Source organism: Dipodomys spectabilis, unplaced genomic scaffold (genome assembly GCF_019054845.1).
Source record: "Dipodomys spectabilis isolate Male_0828 unplaced genomic scaffold, ASM1905484v1 ptg000017l, whole genome shotgun sequence".
Classification (NCBI taxonomy): domain Eukaryota; kingdom Metazoa; phylum Chordata; class Mammalia; order Rodentia; family Heteromyidae; genus Dipodomys; species Dipodomys spectabilis.
The window spans coordinates 19,547,358-19,557,953 of NW_024870694.1; positions in this window are offsets into that span (position 1 = coordinate 19,547,358).

The following is a 10,596-nucleotide window of genomic DNA, read 5'->3' on the forward strand; positions in this document are numbered from 1 at the left end:
CCTCTGAATGAAATGATGATATATCTCAGGTGGACTTAATTGATATCTACAGAATTTTCCACCCGAGCTAGGAAGGTGGCTCAGTGGTAGAGCACTTGCCTTGCATGCTTGAGGCCCTGGGTTCGATTCCTCAGCACCACATAAGCAAAAAGAAAAAAAGCCGGAAGTGGTGCTGTGGCTCAAGTGGTAGAATGCTAGCCTTGAGCTGAAGGGCTGAGGGACAGCACCCAGGCCCAGAGTTCAGGCCCCCCCCCCCAAAAAAAAAGAGTTTTCCACCCAACAACAACCCAGTACATATTCTTCTCAGCAGCCCATAGAACTTTCTCCAAAATAGATCATATCATAATTCATCCAACGAATTTAAACAAATACAAGAGGATCGACATACTCCCTTGTATTCTATCTGACCATAGTGGAATCAAGCTAGTTTTCAATAACAAAGCATACTGTAGAAATTACTCAAATACATGAAAATTGAACAGCACACTTCTGAGCAACACCTGAGCCACAGAAGAAATTAAATAAAAAATTTCCTGCAATTCAATGACAATGAACACACACCACAAAGAAACCTGTGGGACAAGTCAAAAGCAGTCCTGAGAGGGCAAATTTATTGCTCTCAGTGCACACATCAACAAAATAGAGACAGACCAAGTAAATAATCTGCTCAAAAAGCAAGAAAAAATTGAACCCAAAGTTATTAGATGGAGTAACCAAATAAGAGCTGAAATTAATGAAATAGAGATTAAGAAAATTATAAATAAAATTAATTAAACAAAAAGCTGGTCTTTTGAAAAAAATAAATAAAATTGATTGGACCTCTGGCAAGACTGAAAAAAGAAGGGAGGAGACCCAAACCAATAAGATCAGGGATGTCACAGGAATAATTGCAACAAATATCCAAGGCATTCAAACAATTATAAAGAACTATTTCCAGAAACTATACTCACTAAGGAAGGAAAACCTAGCAGAAATGGATGAATTTTTAGAGAAATACAAATTGTCCAAACTGAACCAAGAAGAAATAAATTAATTGGAAATTCCAATAACTTACAATGAGATAGAGGAAGCAATCAGAAGTCTTCCAACAAGGAAAAGCCCAGGACCAGATGGATTCACTACAGAATTCTATAAGACCTTTAAAGAGGAACTAATACCTATACTCCTCAAGCTCTTCTGAAAAATGGAAATAGAGGGAGCCATCCCAGACTCATTCCATGAGATAAAATAACACATCCCTGCAGGCAAAGACCCAACAAAAAAAGAGAACTACAGACAATCTCTTTGATGAACACAGATGCAAAGCTCCTCAATAACAGAATCCAGAAACATATAAAAAAATCATACATTATTATCAAGTAGGCTTCATCCCAGAGATGCAGGATGGTTTAACATACATAAATCAATAAATGTAATTCATCACATCAACAGATCCAAGGTCAAGACATGATTATCTCCATTGACATGGGAAAAGCTTTTGATAAAATATAATATCCATTCATGTTAAAAGCTCTGGAGAAAATAAGAATAGAAGGAACATTCCCTAAAACAATAAAATCCATATATGACAGACCAATAACCAATATTATACTAAACAGGGAAAACTACAACCAATTCTCCTAAAATCAGGAAAAAGGCAAGGATGCCCACCCTCTCCACTCCTCTTCAATATGGTTCTGGAATCCTTAGCCAAAGCAATAAGGCAAGAAAAGGACATTAACGGGATCTACATAGGGGAGGAAGAAGTAAACTATTCCTATTTGCAGATGACATGATATAATACCTTAACGACCCCAAAAACTCCACTCCCAAACTCCTAGAGCTTATAAACCACTTTGGCAAAGTAGCAGGATAAAAAATTAACCCACAAAAACCAGTTGCCTTTCTGTACACCAACAGTGTACAAGCAGAAAGGGAAATCAAGGAAACAACCCCATTCACAATAACCTCAACAAAATAAAATATCTAGGAATTAACCTAAACAGAGATATAAAAGAACTATTTAATGAAACTATAAAAGCCTAAAGAAAGAAATCTTAGAGGACACCAGGAAATGGAAAGACCTCTATGTTCTTGGATAGGCAGAATTAGTATAGTGAAAATGGCCATACTGCCAGAAATGATAAACAAATTCAATGCAATTCCCATCAAAATCCCAATGATGTTCTTTACAGAAATAGAGAAAACAATCTAAAATTCATATGGAACAACAAAAGACGTACAATAGCCAAAGCAATTCTAGGCAAACAAAACAATGCCAGAGAGATCATGATACCAGATTTCAAGCTCTACTATAGAGCCATAATAGCAAAGATAGCTTGGTACTGGCACAAAAACATACCTGAAGACCAATAGAACAGATTAGAAGACCCAGAAATAAAATCACATACCTATAGTCAGCTGATATATGACAAAGGAGCCAAAGACATACAGTGGAAGAAGCGTAGCTTATTCAACTATTGGTGCTGGGAAAACTAGGCAGCCACATGCAGAAAACTAAAAGTGTACCCCAGCCTGTGACCATGCACTCAATATGGATTAAAGACCTAAACATCAAACCTGAAACTCTGAAACTATTGCAGGACAGAGTGGGAGAGACACTTGAACTTATAGGCACAGGCAAGAACTTCCTGAACAAAGTCCCAGGGTCACAACAAATTGGAGAGAAACTCGACAAATGGGACTGCATTAAAATAAATTTTCTGCACAGCTAAAGATATAACTACCAAACTAGAAAGACAGGCAACTGATTGGGAAAAAATATTTACCAGCAATATATCAGACAAGGACCTAATATCCATTATATACAGGGAACTCAAGAAACTAATCTCTCCCAAATCTAACAAACCCATCATTAAATGAGCAAAGGAGCTAAAGAGAGACTTCTCAGAAGAAGAGATAAAAATGGCAAAGAAACACATGAGGAAATGTTCATTGTCCCTGGCTGTAAAGGAAATGCAAATAAAGACAACCCTGAGATACTACCTTAACCCCAGTCAGAATGGCTTACATCCTAAATTCAGCCCACAACAAATGCTGGCAGGGATATAGAGAAAGAGGAACCCTATCGCACTGCTGGTGGGAATTTATACTAATACAACCACTTTGGAAAACAGTCTGGAGGTACCTCAGAAATCTAAGCATAGACCTCCCCTATGACCCAGCCATACCACTCCTAGGCATCTACCCTGAGCAACAGGAACCAGAATACAAGTACACATGCACCTCCCTGTTTATTGCAGCACTGTTCACAATAGCCAGGATATGGAAACAACCCAGATGCCCCACTACAGATGAATGGATCCAAAAATTGTGGAACCTATGTACAATGGAATATTATGCAGCCATTAGGACAAAATAATGGCATTCATAGGGAAATGGATGGAACTACAGCAAATCATTTTGATCGAGGTAAACCAAGAGCAGAAAGACAAACAGTACATGGTCTTCCTGATATGTGATGTTAAATCCAAAATGCAAGGAGATATGACAAACAGAAACAAAGGACCTCCTCTCAATTTGTTGTATCATTACTAAATGACTCCCATGTTCTTGACCACATATATGAGATATATATACATATATATATATATGTATATATATACACAGATATTAAGCACATCTGAGGGAGGCTAGGAGGAAGACACAGAATCAGGGAAACGGGGGAAAATATTCCACAGACGGGCCCATTAGCTGCAATGGACATTGATGAAAAGTAATTGAGGGCAGCGATGGGAGGGAGGGACTGAGAGGGAAAGAGGGAACAGCTTACACTAAGTAAAAGGCAAGAAATGTACAAATCACCCGATGTAGAAGACATAGTGATATTGTCAAAGCTCATAGAATTCACAAACATGACAGACCATGATAATGATAATTTGCCTTGTGAAGGTTAAAATGTGTTTGTGACTTTAACTAAGTATCACTATCTCACAATACTGTGACATTTATGTAATCACTTTATCTCAGTAAAAAAATTATTTAATAAAAAAAAGAGCTAGATGATCCAGGCACTGGTGGCTCATGCCTATAATCAGCCATTCAGGAAACTGAGCGCTGAGAATCGTGGTTCAAAGCCAGTCGTACCAGGAAAGTGCAGGAGACTCTTTATCTGCAGTTTACTACCAAAAAGCTGGAAGTGGCAAGTAGTAGAACACCAGCCCAAAGTGAAAAAGCTCAGGAATAGCTAGCTCCCAGTCCCTGAGTTCACACTCCAGTCCCAATACACATACACACACACACAAAGTTAAATAAATGAAAAATCCAGGCTGAGTTTAACAATAAAGAGAACAATACAATGTTTGTTGTGACACATATACATAAAATAAAAGGATTCAGCCCCATTTGTTTGTTTGTTTTTTTGGGTCCAGTCGTGGGGCCTGAACTCTGGGCCTAGGTGCTGTCCCTCAGCTCTTGAGCTCAAGGCTAGCGCTCTACCACTTGAGCCACAGCGCCACTTCCGGCTTTTTTCTTTTTGCTTATGTGGTGCTGAGGAATCGAACTCAGGGCCTCATGCATGCAAGGCAAGCGCTCTACCACTGAGCCACCTTCCCAGCCCTCAGCCCCATTTGTAAGGAAATGGAAATACTTTAGAAAAAAATCATATTAAGTTCAGTAAGGCAGACCCAAAGAAACATAGGTCCCATGATTTCTTTTATTTGCAATAATTAGTATATGTCTAGGATAATCTTAGCAGATGAGCAGAATAGCTCAATAGCTATGTACATATGACCATATAGGATGATGCTAAGGGAAATAAACTCTAAGACATGGGCACAAGAGGTTTTTCTTTGTTGTTGTTGTTTTTTAATGTACTATGTGATTTCTTGTTTCTTTTGTGTGTTCTTCCCCCTCTGGTATATCCCCTGTTGTCACTGTATTTGATTTTGGTGCCCTGGTATTGTATACATTAGAAGGGGAACATCAGAATGGTGAGACAAAGGACAAGGGGGAACCAATGCAGCAGCCATATACACAAGGCAATATTTTGGAAGCAATCTGTACAACTTCAGGGCGGGGGAGGGGGGAGGGAGGGAATGTAGGAGAAAATTGAGGGAAGGGGTAACAAGATTGACAAGAAATGTACTCATGACCTTACTCATTTTCTTTTTTCTTTTCTTTTTTTGTTTTGGTCGTGGGGCTTGAACTCTGGGCCTGGGCACTATCCCTCAGCTCTTGAGCTCAAGGCAAGCGCTCTACCACTGGAGCCACAGCGCCACTTCTAGTTTTCTGAGTGGTTTATTGAGATAAGAGTCTCACGGACTTTCCTGCCTGGGTTGGCTTTGAACCATGATCCCCAGATCTCAGCCTCCCGAATAGCAAGGGTTATAGGTGTGAGCCACCGATACCCCCTCATTACCTTACTATGTAACTGAAACCCCTCTGAACATCACCTTGACAATAAAAATAAATTTAAAAAAAGATTCATATATATAAAGTAAGATGATGGGGACAAAGTATAATAAATTCATAGGTCAAGATGGTGATTACCACGTGAAGGAGCTTATATATTGTTTGATTCCTTCCTTCCTTCTTCCTTTCTATGTTTCTTTCCTTCTTGTCCATCTTTCTTCTTTCTTTTGTGTGTGTGTGTGTGTGTGTGTGTGTGTGTGTGTGTGTGTGTGTGTGTGTGTGTGTGTGTCTGTGTCTGTGTGTGTATGTCTGTGTGTGTTGGTACTGGGGTTTGAACTCAGAGCCTGGGCACTATCCTTGAGCTTTTTCACTTAAGGCTGCTGGTGTTCCGTGTCTAGGTTTTTGATGGTTAACTGGAGCTAAGAGTCACATAGACTTCCCTGTCTGTGCTGGCTTTAAAACATGATCCTCAGATTTCAGCCTCCTTGAATAACTAGAGTTACAGGCATGACCCACTGGTTCCTTGTCTGCATTATTTTATTTTCTAATCTGTGCGATAATCATGAAGGCATTTCCTATATTATTCTCTCTCTCTCTTTTCTCTCTCTCTCTCTCTTTCTCTCTCTCTCTGTGTGTGTGTGTGTGTGTGTGTGTGTGTGTGTGTGTGTGTGTGTGTGGTGTGTCTGTAATATTGCATTGTCTCAAAATATCTTTCTTTTACTTTTTTATAAGTCATGTAACCAGCTCCCTAGTTTGTAATTTAGAACATTTCTATCACCTCCTAAAATTAAAAATATAGCATCAGCTTGAAGGTTTTATTCTCCTACCAATGGGAGAAATGGATCTTATTTGGACAAACTGTTATCTAGGCAATGAAAGACTATGGCCCTGGAGAAGGAGCAAACAAAGTGAACAATTATAACCATTATTTTTAATTAAAATTTTTTTTGTCGGTTGTGGGGCTTGAGCTCAGGGTCTAGATGCTGTTCCTGAACTTTTTTGCTAAGGCTAGCACTCTACCACTTTGAGCTACAGCTCCACTTCCAATTTCTCCTGGTTAATTAGAGATAAGAGACTTACTGGCTTTCCTGCATGGGCTGGCTTTGAACAATGATCCTCAGATCTCAGCCTCCTGAATTGCTAGAATTATGGTTGTGAGTCACCAGTGTCTGACTTATACCCTGATTTCTATTTGGAGCCAATTTCTGATCTGAGCCATAGCCTAAACAGAGCCCAGCAGCCTCCCTGATACGAGGTCAATCCCCTCCTGGTGGCTCACACCTGTAATTCCAGCTACTTAGAGTCTGAGATCTAAGTATGGCAGTTTGAAGCCAGCTGGGCAGGAAAGTTCATGAGATTCTTATCTCCAATTAACAATCAAAAACTGTAGAGCTGTGGTACCACTCAAGGCTAGCTCTTTAGATGTAATTGACTGCACTCAAGCCCTGAGTTCCAGGTTAAAAAAAAAAAAAAAAAAGACAGGTCAGGGTTTAGGGCTAATTAGTTGTCTGGAATTTGTGAGACAGATTGCCAAAAAAATGGGAGAATGCCAAGAAAATGCTCCAGAAATCAACACAAGAACTCTCGAGTATTTAGCTAAACACTGCATTGTACAGGCACAGGACAGGACTCTAAGAGACTGGACCAAGCCCAGTTACCAGGGAAAGAACAACGATCAATTAGCTATGAGCTAAATCCAGACTCATTCAAGATTGGGAGATGTTCAAGTTCTTGGTAGATGCTTACTAAAGACCCCAATTTGGGGGAAGGACAAATCCATCCCTGGAGCTAAAGGTTTCTCTAGATTTATCTTCAAAAAAAAAAAAGCTTAAAACTAAGTTTTAAAAGAGTCAGGTGCCGGTGGCTCACGCCTGTAATCCTAGCTACTCAGGAGGCTGAGATCTGAGGATTACGGTTCAAAACCAGCCCAGGCAGGAAAGTGCATCGGACTCTTATCTCCAATGAACCATCAGAAAACCAGAAGTGGTGCTGTGGCTCAAGCGGTAGAGCGCTCACCTTGAGTTGAAGAGCACAGGGACAGCGCCCAAGCCAAGAGTTCAAGCCTCACGACTGACACACACACACACACACACAACTTAATTCCCATGCAAGCTAACTCCCTGATAGAAACAAACCAAAACAAATTTTACTAAGAAACTTAAAGCCAGATGTGAAGGCAGTGTGGCTACAGGAAAGGTTGAGGCAGGAGAATTATTTGAGACAAGGAGTTCAAGGCCTGCCTGAGTTATGTAACAAAACCTTGGCTGAAAAAAAAAAATTCTAGGCTGGGAATGTGGCTTAGTAGTCAAGTGCTTGCCTAGCATGCATGAAGCTCTAGGTTCAGTTCCTCAGTACCACATAAACAGAAAACGCTAAAAGTGGCACTGTGGCTCAAGTGGTAGAATGCTACCCTTGAGCAAAAGAAGCTCAGGGACAGTGCCCAGGCCCTGAGTCCAAGCCCCAGGACTTGCAAATAAAAAAAAAAAAATTCCTAAGCACTCAACAATGTAGCTCCCTAATTTCTAACATACAATTTTTAAAAATACTAGACATGAAAGAAGCAGGATAGTTTGATGCATAACCAGGAGAACGATGGAAATTATACCCTTGGGGCTGGGAAGGTGGCTCTGTGGTAGAGCTCTTGCCTTGCATGCATGAGGCCCTGGGTTCGATTCCCCAGCACCACATATGCAAAAAGAAAAAAAATCCAGAAGTGGCGCTGTGGCTCAAGTGGTAGAGAGCTAGCCTTGAGCTGAAGAGCTGAGGGACAGCGCCCAGGCCCAGAGTTCAAGCCCCACGACTGGACTCCCCCCCCCCCAAAAAAAAGAAATTATACCCTTATCAACAAGAACATTAAACCTGTATTATAAGCCTACAATAAAGGAAGTGATTTTTAAAAAAAGAAAATGCAAAAAAAGAGAATCAGATGAATATTTTAGAATCCAAAAATATAATATAGCAATAGATAATTGTGTCCAACACATTGGACACGAGAAGAAAAAGAAATGGCCTTAAATGAGTGGCCTAGCCACAATCCACACAGCTGGAAGATCTCTTACAAATCTCAGCTACTCATTGGCCAATATCATCCCATCTACTATATATGAAATTTTGAACATGGGAGTAGAGAGGAAAGACATTGAGACAGGATGACATGGAGAAGATGGTTGAGTAATGGTTACAATATAACTTTTAAATAATGATAAAAAATTTATTTACAAAATTCCCCTTATATAAGCCCACAGATCTAAGAAACTCCAACAATACCAAGAAAAAAGAAAAAGAAAACATACCAGGAAACATCATAGACACTTTTCTGAAAATCAAGAAAAAGAAAAAAGCAACCAGAGGAACAAAATATATATTACTGGCCTGTGATACCTAAACCTGCATACTCCTACTCCAATGGCCCTACTCCTTGGTCCTGCTGGGCACACCGTGCTGTAGGACCTGAGTGTTCTGTGAAATTGTTCTTTGTACCAGTCCTGGAGCTTGAACTCTGGGCCTTGGTGCTGTCCTTGAACTCTTTTTTTCTTAAAAAATAAAAATTGTGGACTGGGAAGGTGGCTCAGTGGTAGAGCGCTTGCCATGCATGCATGAGGCCCTGGGGTCAGTTGCTCAGCACTACATAAGCAGAAAAAGCCAGAAGTGGTGCTGTGGCTCAAGTGGTGGAGTGCTAGCCTGGAGCTGAAGAGCTGAGGGACAGCGCCCAGGCCCAGAGTTCAGGCCCCAGGACTGACAAAAAAAAAAGAATGTATTTACTTAGAAGTATTCAGAATATCAACAAAACAATGGAAAGTTTTTTGATTGTTTTTTTGGTCAGTAGTGGGACTTGAACTCTGGGCCTGGACACTGTCCCTCCGCTCTTCTGCTCAAGGGTTATGCTCTACCACTTGAGCCACAGCTCCACTTTGGATTTTCAGAGTCTCATGGACTTTTCTGCCCAGACTGGCTTGGAACAGGGATCCTCAGATCTCAGCCTCCTGAGTAGCTATGATTACAGGCATGAGCCACCTGTGCCAGGCGTAACAATTGCAAATTTATTTTTGTTTTTGCAATTACAGAATGGTATTCAATTAACAGAACAGCACATTTTGTATAAGCTCTGTCAGACAACTGAAGATGAAAAAATTACTGTCCCCATATATAACTAACTTGTGCTGTGCAACAAGAACCTACTTTAACAGTCCTGGAGGGAGCTGGGTGCCGGTTGCTCACGCCTGTAATCCTAGCTACTCAGGAGGCTGAGATCTGAGGATCACGGTTCAAAGCCAGCCTGGGCCGGAAAGTCCATGAGACTCTTATCTCACCGGAAGTGGCGCTGTGGCTCAAGTGGTAGAGCACTCACCTTGAGCTGAAGAGCTGAAGGACTGCTCCCAGGCCCAGAGTTCAAACCCCACAAGTGATTTAAAAAAAAAAAAACAGTGGTGGAGGACTATCAGTACCAAACTTCAAACTCCCTTACAAAGCTATAGTAATAAAACCAGCTTGGTACTGCACAAGAACAGGCCTGAGGACCAATGAAATAGAACTGAAGCCCCAGAAATGAACACCCAGATCTATGGCTACCTAATCTTCAATAAGGGAGCCAAAAAAATAAGGATGGAGCCGGGCACTGGTGGCTCATGCCTGTAATCCTAGCTACTCAGGAGGCTGAGATCTGAGGGTCACGGTTCAAAGCCAGCCCAGGCAGGAAAGACTGTGAGACTCCTATCTCCAATAAACCACCAGAAAACCAGAAGTGGTGCTGTAGCTCAACTAGTAGAGTGCTTGCCTTGAGATGAAGAGCTGAGGGACAGCATTCAGGCCCAGAGTTCAAGCTCCATGACCCACAAAAAAAAAAAAAAAAAAGAAGAAAGCCTCTTCAACAAATAGTGCTGACAAAATTGGTTAAACACCTGTAGAAAACTACAGTTAGATCCTTATATATTACCCTGCACCAGAATCAATTCCAAATGGATAAAAGACCTTGAGGTAAAAGTAGTATCCTGAAAAACAAGGTACAGGAAAGAATAGGAGAAACACTAGGGCTTCTTGGCACAGGACTTGGCACAGGTCAAAATTTGCTTAATAAAGACCCAGAAATACAACAAATCAAAGAAAGGTTAGACAAATGGGATTGCATTAAACTGCAGAGCTTCTGCATGGCAAAGGACATAGCTAGCAAGATCAATAGAAAGCCCACAGATTAGTAGAAGATCTTCATTAGCCATACAACAGACCGGGCCTCATATCTAAAATATA